The sequence below is a fragment of the Alexandromys fortis genome, unplaced genomic scaffold (genome assembly GCF_014885135.2).
Source record: "Alexandromys fortis isolate MF-2015 unplaced genomic scaffold, M_Fortis_MF-2015_v1.1 scaffold_108, whole genome shotgun sequence".
In the NCBI taxonomy this organism is placed as follows: Eukaryota; Metazoa; Chordata; class Mammalia; order Rodentia; family Cricetidae; genus Alexandromys; species Alexandromys fortis.
This window is the reverse complement of record NW_026067994.1, coordinates 1598861-1608717: the sequence shown is the minus strand read 5'-3', so window position 1 is coordinate 1608717 and position 9857 is coordinate 1598861.

Sequence of the window (9857 nt, the reverse complement as noted above, 5' to 3'; positions counted from 1 at the left end):
GCCAAGCAGTTTCTTTATTGCTCAATGACCTTCCTCCATCAGATATTTACATTATGATTCATAACAGTAGCAAAATTAAAGTCACAAAGTAGCAACAAAAGCAATTTTATGGTTGGGGTCAGCACAACATGAGGAACTGCATTAAAGGGTTGCAGCATTAGGAAGGATGAGAACCACTGAGTTAGAGAATCTATGTGAGAAGAATAAGCATGGCCTACCTGCAACTTCTGCTCAGGGTCGCATTGAGACTGTTAAGGGGTTGACAAGGCTGGTCTTTATCTGGAGGATTGACTGTGTCAAAAATCTACTTCCACCCGTAACCAAAATTACCTCACCTGTGACCCTATCTATGTGCAGGTCACAGCTCAACCTTCAAGGATAGCAGGAGGCACTCTGTTCATTCCTTTGTCTTTTAGATTCATCTTCCTCCTATGGATAGGCAAGACACTTCAACGGTAACGGTGTGAAGGTTCCTGCCACCAAGCCTTACGATCTGAGTTACTCTTCAAGACCAACACAGCAGGAGGAGAGAGAACTGACCCACAAGTTATCCTCTTCATGCATGGCACATACCAACGACCTCCTATAAATAGATAAATGAATGGATTGTTTAATTTAAAAGATTAATCTTATATAGAGTAACAAGCACATGGGACCGGAACCTCACCTTTGCTATATTCCGTCAACTGAGGCAGGTCAGAGACAAGAAGAAGGGAAGAGAACAAACATGTGGCAGGTGGTAGCATCAGAGAGCTTCCTTACAGTGCAGGCTACCATTGTCCCTGAACTCCAACGTGGACAGAAACAGCGTATAAAATTGTTTCAGAATGCAAAAGAGTATTTAAGAATGCTGATTCTAGTCAGACATCTTGAATTCAGGCCTCGGCTCTTGGGTATTCTGAAGGTATGAGCTCAGGCGTGTTTCTTATTCTAAGTTTCAGCTTCTTCCCTTAGTGATGGGAATTGCGCCTGTTGTTGGGTGGTAGGGGGACTAAATAAAATGGTGTTTTAGTAGAAGGACTGGCACTTGGTGACTGTGCAGCAAATGTCATCTTAGCAAGCTCCTCTTTGTCAGACTTGGGGCATAGCCTGGACCTCAGTACTTCAAATCATTATTTCAAAAATTAGATGTAGAGTCAAAAGTCAAACTCAAAGGCTGAATCTGAGTCATCACTGGCTCATCTTTCTGTTGACCCTGATTCTGTCCTCTGGAAGTTGTTTTCTCCTGTGGATTCAGTTGGCTCACAGGGAAGAAACCTTTCCTTCAGTCCTCTGCTGATGGGCAAGGAGAGTCGTACAGTAGAGAAACGATTTGCCTGGGATGCTGACTGCTTAGATTGGAAGTTGGTTCCAGATATAAAGTCCCAAGACTAGGATAATCTCAATGGAGAGAATGGGGTACAGGGAAAGAAAGAAAGGATGTAAACAGAGTTTCTGTCCTGCCTGATTTTGCAGCCATTCAATCCCAAAGAAACATACAGAAGTTATAATTGTAACAATTATAAACTGTTCAGACTATTAGCTCAGGCTTATCATTAACTAGCTCTTTCAACTTGTATTAACACATAATTCTTATCTATGTTAGTCACGTGGCTTGGTACCTTTTATCAGTGAGGCATTCTCATCTTGCTTCCTCTACATCTGACTGGTGACTGAGTCTCTGCCTTTTCTCTTCCCAGAATTCTCTTAGTCTTGTTGCCCCACCTCTACTCCCTACCTGGCTACTGGCCAATCAGTATTTATTAAACCAATATGAGTGACAAATCTTTACAGTGCACAGGAGCATTTCCCACAGCAGGAGAAAGGGAGCCACAGGAGATGAGTGTGTGCTGTTCTGAGTGACCGTGTTGGCCTTGTTCCCTGCAGGAACTGCAGCAGCCAAGGTGATGACTTGCATTTCTGTCACCAGTGCTGTCTCCATCATTTGCTTGGTGGCTGATCTCAAGTACCCCTGAGGTTCCTCTCAGTTTAAAGGACTTAATTGTCCCTACATGGGGATGTGGACATCTCCCTGCCTTGAGAACTGCAGAAGTCAGGCCATACTGAGGCTCAGAGGCCCCTCTTCTAGGAATTAGGCCCGGATAGAGACACGGGTATGACAGCTCAGCATTTCCACAAAATATGGCTTGTCAGTTCAAAAATCTTAGCAAGTTTTTATTTATTTATTTATTTATTTATTTATTTATTTATTTATTAAAGATTTCTGAATGTCTTAAAAGTTCACCTTCTTTGGAGAAGAAATTAATCTTTTAGATTGATGGAGGTCACGGGGAAAAGAGGACAGAGGTAGAAGAGAGATAAGCAGCTCAGCTAAGAAGAAAATAGAAATGCTTCTCCATTTGCAAAACAATTCGCCACTAATAAAATGCTTTTCTGCATACTGTGCCTTCAGCCTTCACCCAAACAGGCGAAGCAAACAGAGCACATTTTACCTGCATTTGTGTAAGACCACTCAAGACTCAGCAGATGAGAGATGCAGCCTCAGAGGGTAAGAGTTCCTTCCGGGCTTTCTTATTCTACTTCCTGTTCTTCCCTCTAAATCTGAAGGGGGCTCAGAATGGCCTTCATTAGCACCCCATGTCAATGGGAAGGTGAGTGTCTAAGTTCTGACTGAGAAGTCTTTAACCAGGCACTGTCAAAATAGAAATATTACCTCAAATTTCCGAAGCCTTGGTTCCTTATCTATAGAATGGAGATGATGATAAAGTTCACCTATGTGGGCCATTTAAGTGTTAACTAGGCTATAATTAGAAAGAGTACAGGAAAGTGGCTTCACATGGGTTAGACTGAATGTTAACTCATGGTTCGAGCTGCTACTCCCACACTCTCCATGTTAAAACATTTCTTTTTGATGAATGAATGAATGAACAAACAAATAAATAAAAGATAGGTAGGTAGGTAGAAGATAGATAGATAGATAGATAGATAGATAGATAGATAGATAGATAGATAGATAGATAGATAGATAGAAGAACCCAGGGGAATCCAGGCAGTGGTGGCGCACGCCGTTAATCCCAGCACTTCGGAGGCAGAGGCAGGCAGGCAGGATCTCTGTGAGTTCGAGGCCAGCCTAGTCAATAGAGCCAGTTCCAGGACAGGCTCCAAAGTTACAGAGAAACCCTGTTTCAACAAACAAACAAACAAAAAAAAAACAAAAAACAAAACAAAAACAACAACAACAACAAAAAAAAAACCCACAGGGGACTGAAAGGATCTTGGAGGGAAAGGAGAAGTGAAAGTAAGATATTCAAGGAAAGCAACCAAGGAAAGGGTCGTCCCTTGGTTTCATTTCCTTATCTCCCAGTATCATCCGATAATAACCCAGACCTCAGATTTAAAGGATACTTTCAGCATTGACCTTAGTTTACCAGATTCCTGGTGAGGTTTTCTCTCCCTTTCCTTCGGTATCACCATCTGATGAAGGCCACAGCACTACTCTTCACCCAGGGCATTGAGTAGGCATAAAGGCTCATACGGCGCCCTGGAGGCCGTGGCTTTCATTTGCTCTTAGTCAAAGGGCCAGAAGGAATAAACCGGTAGTTTTCTTCACAGCTATCGTGCTGCGCTAGTGGGGGCAGCCCTCATTTGTAGTGTTTGCTGATGCTCATAGTGTAAATATTTCCACCATGACTGACTTCAAGCTACCTTAGGTTTAACAACCTGCTGGCAAGTTCCTGAATGTTTAACAGTCGGAGCTTGCACCCAGCTGACCCCCTCCTTCCCTCCTTCTCATTTCCTTAAGAGGATTTCACCCTCCTCTGCTAGGTCCATTAAGCCTCATTGGGGATTGATGCTTAAACCCCCAACCTGATCGCCACTGTTGTGTGCTTCCTCTGTACCTGGGGACCTCATTGTACAGGGCAAGGAATAAGAAATCTTGGCATTCTAGGAAAGGAAAACAAATAAGAGAACCTGGGAGTTGTATTCTGAAGCATGGCATTAATAAACGGTTTGAACTGAAGGCAAGCCGAGTTCACCTGGTCTTATTTTCCCCATTCATCAGAAGACGACAACAGTGACCCCAGCCATAGGGGAGGCAGGGAGCTTCATTAGCTCATGGTTTGAAAGGCTCCCATACAAAAGCCAGTATAATGGGAGCGTGAAGTCTCATTATTAGGTAATAACTCTCATTCGGCTGATTCAGATTGCACATCTCTTCATGTCTAACCTTTTTCCAATTACGTTGCTTCATTTTTTTCCCCTCCTGGATATTTTTAAGTCACTTTGAAGTGCCATAATTAAATTTCAATAAAAAAAGACTCACAAAATGATGAGTCTTAACTAAATGAAGAGGGGCTATACATCCTCCTACGTGCCCCCACCCCCAAAATTAAAATTCCATCCCCTGCTTTATAAACAGTGAAATGAGTGCTTTGTTTCGAGGGTGTTCGTTCAAGGAGAGAATCTTCTTTATATGGGAATGATCATTGTACACTTGCCAGCTAGTTAATCACATGAGGTTGTTCTGCCCACAACTGCAAGTCAGCCGCATACAGCAGGGACTTGTGGCCAAGATAACAGCAAAGCATAATGCAGTAAAAAGAGCCATGAGAAGAAGGCAATGCAAGGTATAGGTGTTGAAAATTACTGTGTGTGTATGAGTGTGTGTGTGTGTGTGCGTGCGTGCATGTGTTTGTGTGTGTAAGTGCATACGTTGCATGTGTGTGTGTGTGTGTGTGCGTGCGTGTGTGTGCACGCCCACGTGTATGTATGTATTTTTAGGAGGGCAGTGACATACTCTTTGCCATTATCACAAGCATTGAAGTTTAATAGACCCACCGTGAGTTATTTACTGCTCAGAAACACCTGGTTGGTATGATAACGGGGCAGCTATCTCTCTAGTTTTCAAATTGACATTCAGCCGGTTATATTTCCGGTTTCTCTCATCACTTAGATGGTTGTTGACTTTTCTTAAATGTCAAAGAAGGTTTTCAACTTAATTTCATTCCTCCCTCTAGTTTTTCCCCCTGGGCTCTCCAGAGGCACTTCTTGCCTGTACTCTCTAAGTCAGCCCCAAGAAAGGGTTGCTCAAAGGAAGTCTTTCATTTGAGAAAACCCAGTGCGTGTATAGTTAGCTTCTTACACACATGGTAAAGGAAAAGGAATTCCGTGTAGCTCATCCATAATTTTCCTGCTCCGTCTGTCTACTCTGTTTCTAGTTTGAATGACGGCTTGACCACATTCGAGGATCCTGTTGTAATTCTGTTCAATGGCCCTGTGCAAACGGTGTCTTCTCAAATGATCTATCTCAAGCCCTGCATGGTTCCTCATGACGTCATTTATGCAGAGCTCGCCATTCTGCAGTCTAGCTAGTCTCTGTGCTATGTGAGTCTGTTTCTAGAGGGTCAGATGGACTCTGCTCAACCCTTTCCACTCCCAGCCCAGTTCTTCATCAGACACCACCTCACAGCCAGACACGTAGACGCTGGCTAAGACCTCTTATGGGGCAGGTGCCTACATTTGGTAGATTAGTGGGTGATTCCATGCAAACACGGTTTATCACAAGTACTCTGGTCCGGGAATAGATCATCGGTGCCAGTCCAAAGGAGAATCAAGGCACTGTGTGCATGCTGACTGACCGCTGATTGCATACATGCCAAGGGTTGAGGCTGTGGGTGTCAACACAAGAGTGACCCTTCAGAAAGTGTCAAGGTTCAGGAAGGAAGTGGGTCAGAAATTCAAACAACATATTTTGACGGCTGAACTTAGTTCGGATGCTAGCTTGGCCACTTGATGTCTGAACGACCTTGGGTAAATGATTTCATCTCTCTGAGCCTAACTGCCTCGTGCGGAAAAAATGGATTCTTAACGTTGTCTGTCTCTTAATGCGTTCATCAGGATAAATGAGATGGCATATATATACAAAGGCCCTTGTTGCCTCATGATAAGTGCTCCATGGCTGGGTTATTTCATTCGCTGTTTATTTTGTATTGCCTATTGGTATGTATATGTGTTTATCTCGTGGCTGGAGTGGAAATAGATGGCTCACTTCCATCATTTGTCTATGCAACACTGCCTTTCATTGCATGTTCTCACGTGTGCTGTAATACAAATCCAAAACCCTGCACCTACAAAGCTCTCTTTGTCTCATCCCCCTCCTCCTGAAGAAACTGCTATCCCTTATAATACATGACTCGTTCTTCACTCCCTCATACTATTCTTCAATATATATATATATATATATATATATATGCCGACTAAAATATTGTTTGATTTTGGTTGCTTGTAGTTTCATTAAAATTACACCATGCGACACGTAGTCATCTTAGAGCTGTTCTTTCCTCCCAGCTCGTGTGGGTAGATTCTTCCCCGTCGTTAAACAGATACAGCCTCCTTTGTTTTCACTTTGTGATATCTACTGTTTGGCCAAACTCACAAAATAATTAAGGGCTTGGTACATACTAGTTTTTTTTCCAGCTATGACTTGATCCTTAGAACCTCTTCTTAACCCACGCTAAGATATTGCCCAGCCCCACCTGACCTTTAACTTGGATCTTTCATTTATGGGCCAATCCCCACCCCCCAGTAAAGAGCTACCCTTTGGACTCCCAAAGGACTGAGGTGGGCGACGTATACTTATTTTCCTTGTTCTGAATCCCTGAACTGCATCCCTGCATTTCCATCAGCTGAGTCCCAAACAGAGAAAAGAGACCCAGACAAGCAACTGATGGGCACAGTGAATTGGTTGTCACCTGTTAATTTTCGGTGCGAATAGAAAGAGTTTATTGACAAGGCTTTTATGCCGCTGTGAATCTATTAGCGCGCACTATTGGCGTTCTCATTATCTGGAGCCGCTGTATCTGCCCTCTGTCAGTGCTGTCCCCTGCCCACCTGCTTTTCGCCTTCCTCTGATGGTTTTAATGGACCCACTGCGGACTCCAGTACTATCTGGGGTCCTCAATAGGTAGCAACCCCCTGGAAGATGCTTCTCAGGTGCTGTCTGAATGCAGAAGTGACGAAGAAATCAGGACTTCTAGTGCCAGCCAAGTTTCCTTCCTACAAATCACTTTGGGTCTGGGAGAAAAATTATTAGAGATCCTTTGTGGTTTGGCCAAGCTCCCTATGGGGCAATTATTGCAGGAAAGTTCAGACCGTGAATGCTGATGGATTCTGCAAGATTAAAGCAAGAAAATGAAGCCACCGTAATACTACAGTCAGAGAGTCACAGGCTGCCGCCAGTTCATGCACTGATCTAAATGAAAAAGGCGTGATGCCAACAGCCATGCCAAATCACCTGAGTTCCATCACTTCTTCCCTCTTCTTTTACATGTTGTGTTTGACCTTTTTCTACTTCAGAAATTTAGAACTGCACGTCTGATTAGAGGCTAGATGCAAGGAGTTGTGATTTCATCCTTTTCCTTCATTCTTAAAATTGAGTTCTTTTCTCCCATCCTTTTTAGAGTAAGGCAGGGTGGAGGAGGCAGGAGGGTGGGGCGGGAGATGGGGGGGCAATTAAATGTACCTTATAGCATTCCTTTCTAAGGTAACCAGTTGCTGGGGTAACAAACAAATTTGAAAAGTTATCATTCACTTATTTCAGAATATCCTCAATGTTTATAGTTTTGAACATTTGTCATGTCTGTCCTGGCCCAGAAGGAGCTCACATGCAAGGGCAAGCGGGTAGATGGAGAATGGCCGTACACTGAGGTGTGTTGGGAGAATCAGCAAGCAGCAACATCCGTGGTGGAGGAAGAAGTCTCTTTCCTACAGTTCATAAGAACCAACTCTTCCACGCCCACTCAGCCTCCCCCTGCCCCAGGGTCTGACTGTCACTATTTCTGCTAACACAGCTCTACTGTTCCTGGAAGCCTTGAACAGAATGATGAAGCTCAGACTCAACTAAAGCATCTTTAAGACACAGACTTTTCAACCTTTCTCTTCAAGTGGTCATTCACGGTCCATCCAGATCACTTCCAAGCTTCTCAAGAGCTTTACCAGTCGTGATTTACCAGTCGTGATTTACCCAATTCTAAAACCACCAGCATTTAAGGGCCAGCTTCACAACTATGTAAGTTTCCTGGATTTCCCTCAGTCTATGAAAGATACGATAAGTTCCCTGTCCCCATAACAGGCAAGGATTCCGTGGCTATAAATAATGACCATAGCAGGTGACTGAAATAAAAGACCATAACTGATGACCATAACAGGTGACCATAGAGGGAAAGGAAGTGTTCTACCATCCACAGTAACCAATAAATTCACCTTGAACCTGCTAAAAGGTGAATGTAATGCCAACATTTGACAGTGAGAAGGAAGGATAAGAAGCAAGGTGATGAGGGAGCCTTGAACAATGGCCAGGACATAGCCAGCTATGAAAGACAGTGAAGAATATTCCAGATGAGGGGAAACAGTTGAACAAAACAAGGCTGGCTCCCTGAGCTGCTAGTCCCAGATCACAATAAGGCTCTAACTGCATCTATAAGAACACACTTTCACATTCTTGCTCTACATGACAGGGTCTTGGTTAGCCCCATCCTGTGACCACAGAGTTCTGGCCTATGGTGTTGTCATGGGAGTGGCATTGAGCACAGTGAGCAATTCCAGGCACACAGAGGCCAACAGGTTCCCTCCCTCATGGCAGTTCTCCCATCGACTAGGCTCTGCCTCCAACATATTACTGGTGAGACTCTTTCTAGTTCCCTCTTGGCTCCATCCTAGGGGATCTAGGTATCTATGAACCAAATTCCTCCCTACGTTCTTTGCTTCACCTAGCCAGACACTGTCTTCACTCCCCTCCTCCTCCGCCTCCTCATCATCATCGTCACCATCATCATTGTTGTGGGATTCCCTTCTGTAAGCTATGAATATGTTTTATTACCATTGGCCAATAAAGAAGCTGTTTTGGCCTATGGCAGGGCAGAATGTAGGTAGATGAAAAAAACGAAATTGAATGCAGGGAGAAGGAAGGCAGAGTCAGGGAGACACCATGCAGCTGCCAAAGGAGAAAGACGCTGGAACCTTAACAGTAGGCTACAGCCTCGTGGTGATACATAGACTAATAGAAATGGGTTAATTTAAGATGTAAGTGCTAGGTAAGAATACGCCTGAACCACTGGTCAAACAATGTTGTAATTAATATAGTTTGTGTGTGATTATTCGGGTCTGCGAGGAAACGAAAGCACCATCTCCAGTTACATACACATCATCATCATCATCATCATCAACAGCACTTCCTCAGAATCTGGCCTGAAGAAATCATCTTAGCCAAGTACACACGAGCACCATGCACCTGGCTCTGTATCCCCAGTAATTTCTTATTTTTCCCCACATTCCCTTCCTCCTCGCAGGCTGCAATAAAGTTACAATAAAATTCTTCAAGGAAATGTCCTTTCTGGAAGCCCCGGAATACTCTACATGGAGCAAATCTTAACAGCCTGGGCTCAGACAATATTGGCTCAGTGTATAATTTCCTTCAGGGAAACAGCATGGGAAAGTGATCCAAACGATATTCTTAACCCCTGGGAAGAGGTCATGGCCCAACCTACCTCCTTCTTATTGGTATTTTCCCTAGAACAGTTTCCTTCCCAAGTCAATCTACTTTCCCCAGGAAGGCGAATAAGCTACCTAATGGGTAGGTCCTGATCCTCTCATGTTTCAAGGAATCTGGTAACAGAAGGAATCAGAACTGTGATTGCAAACAGGATGGAGTTGAGTCCTAGCTTTGTCCTGGACTGTAATCTCAGAAGGACTCTGTAAACCACTGGTTCTCAACCTTCCTGATGTTGTGACCTTTTATTTTTTTTTTATTTTTTTAATTAATTTATTTATTTATTAAAGATTTCTGTCTCTTCCCCACCGCCCCCTTCCCTTTTCCCCACCCCCGCCTCCCCCTTTCCCCCCCCCCCCCCCCCCCCCCC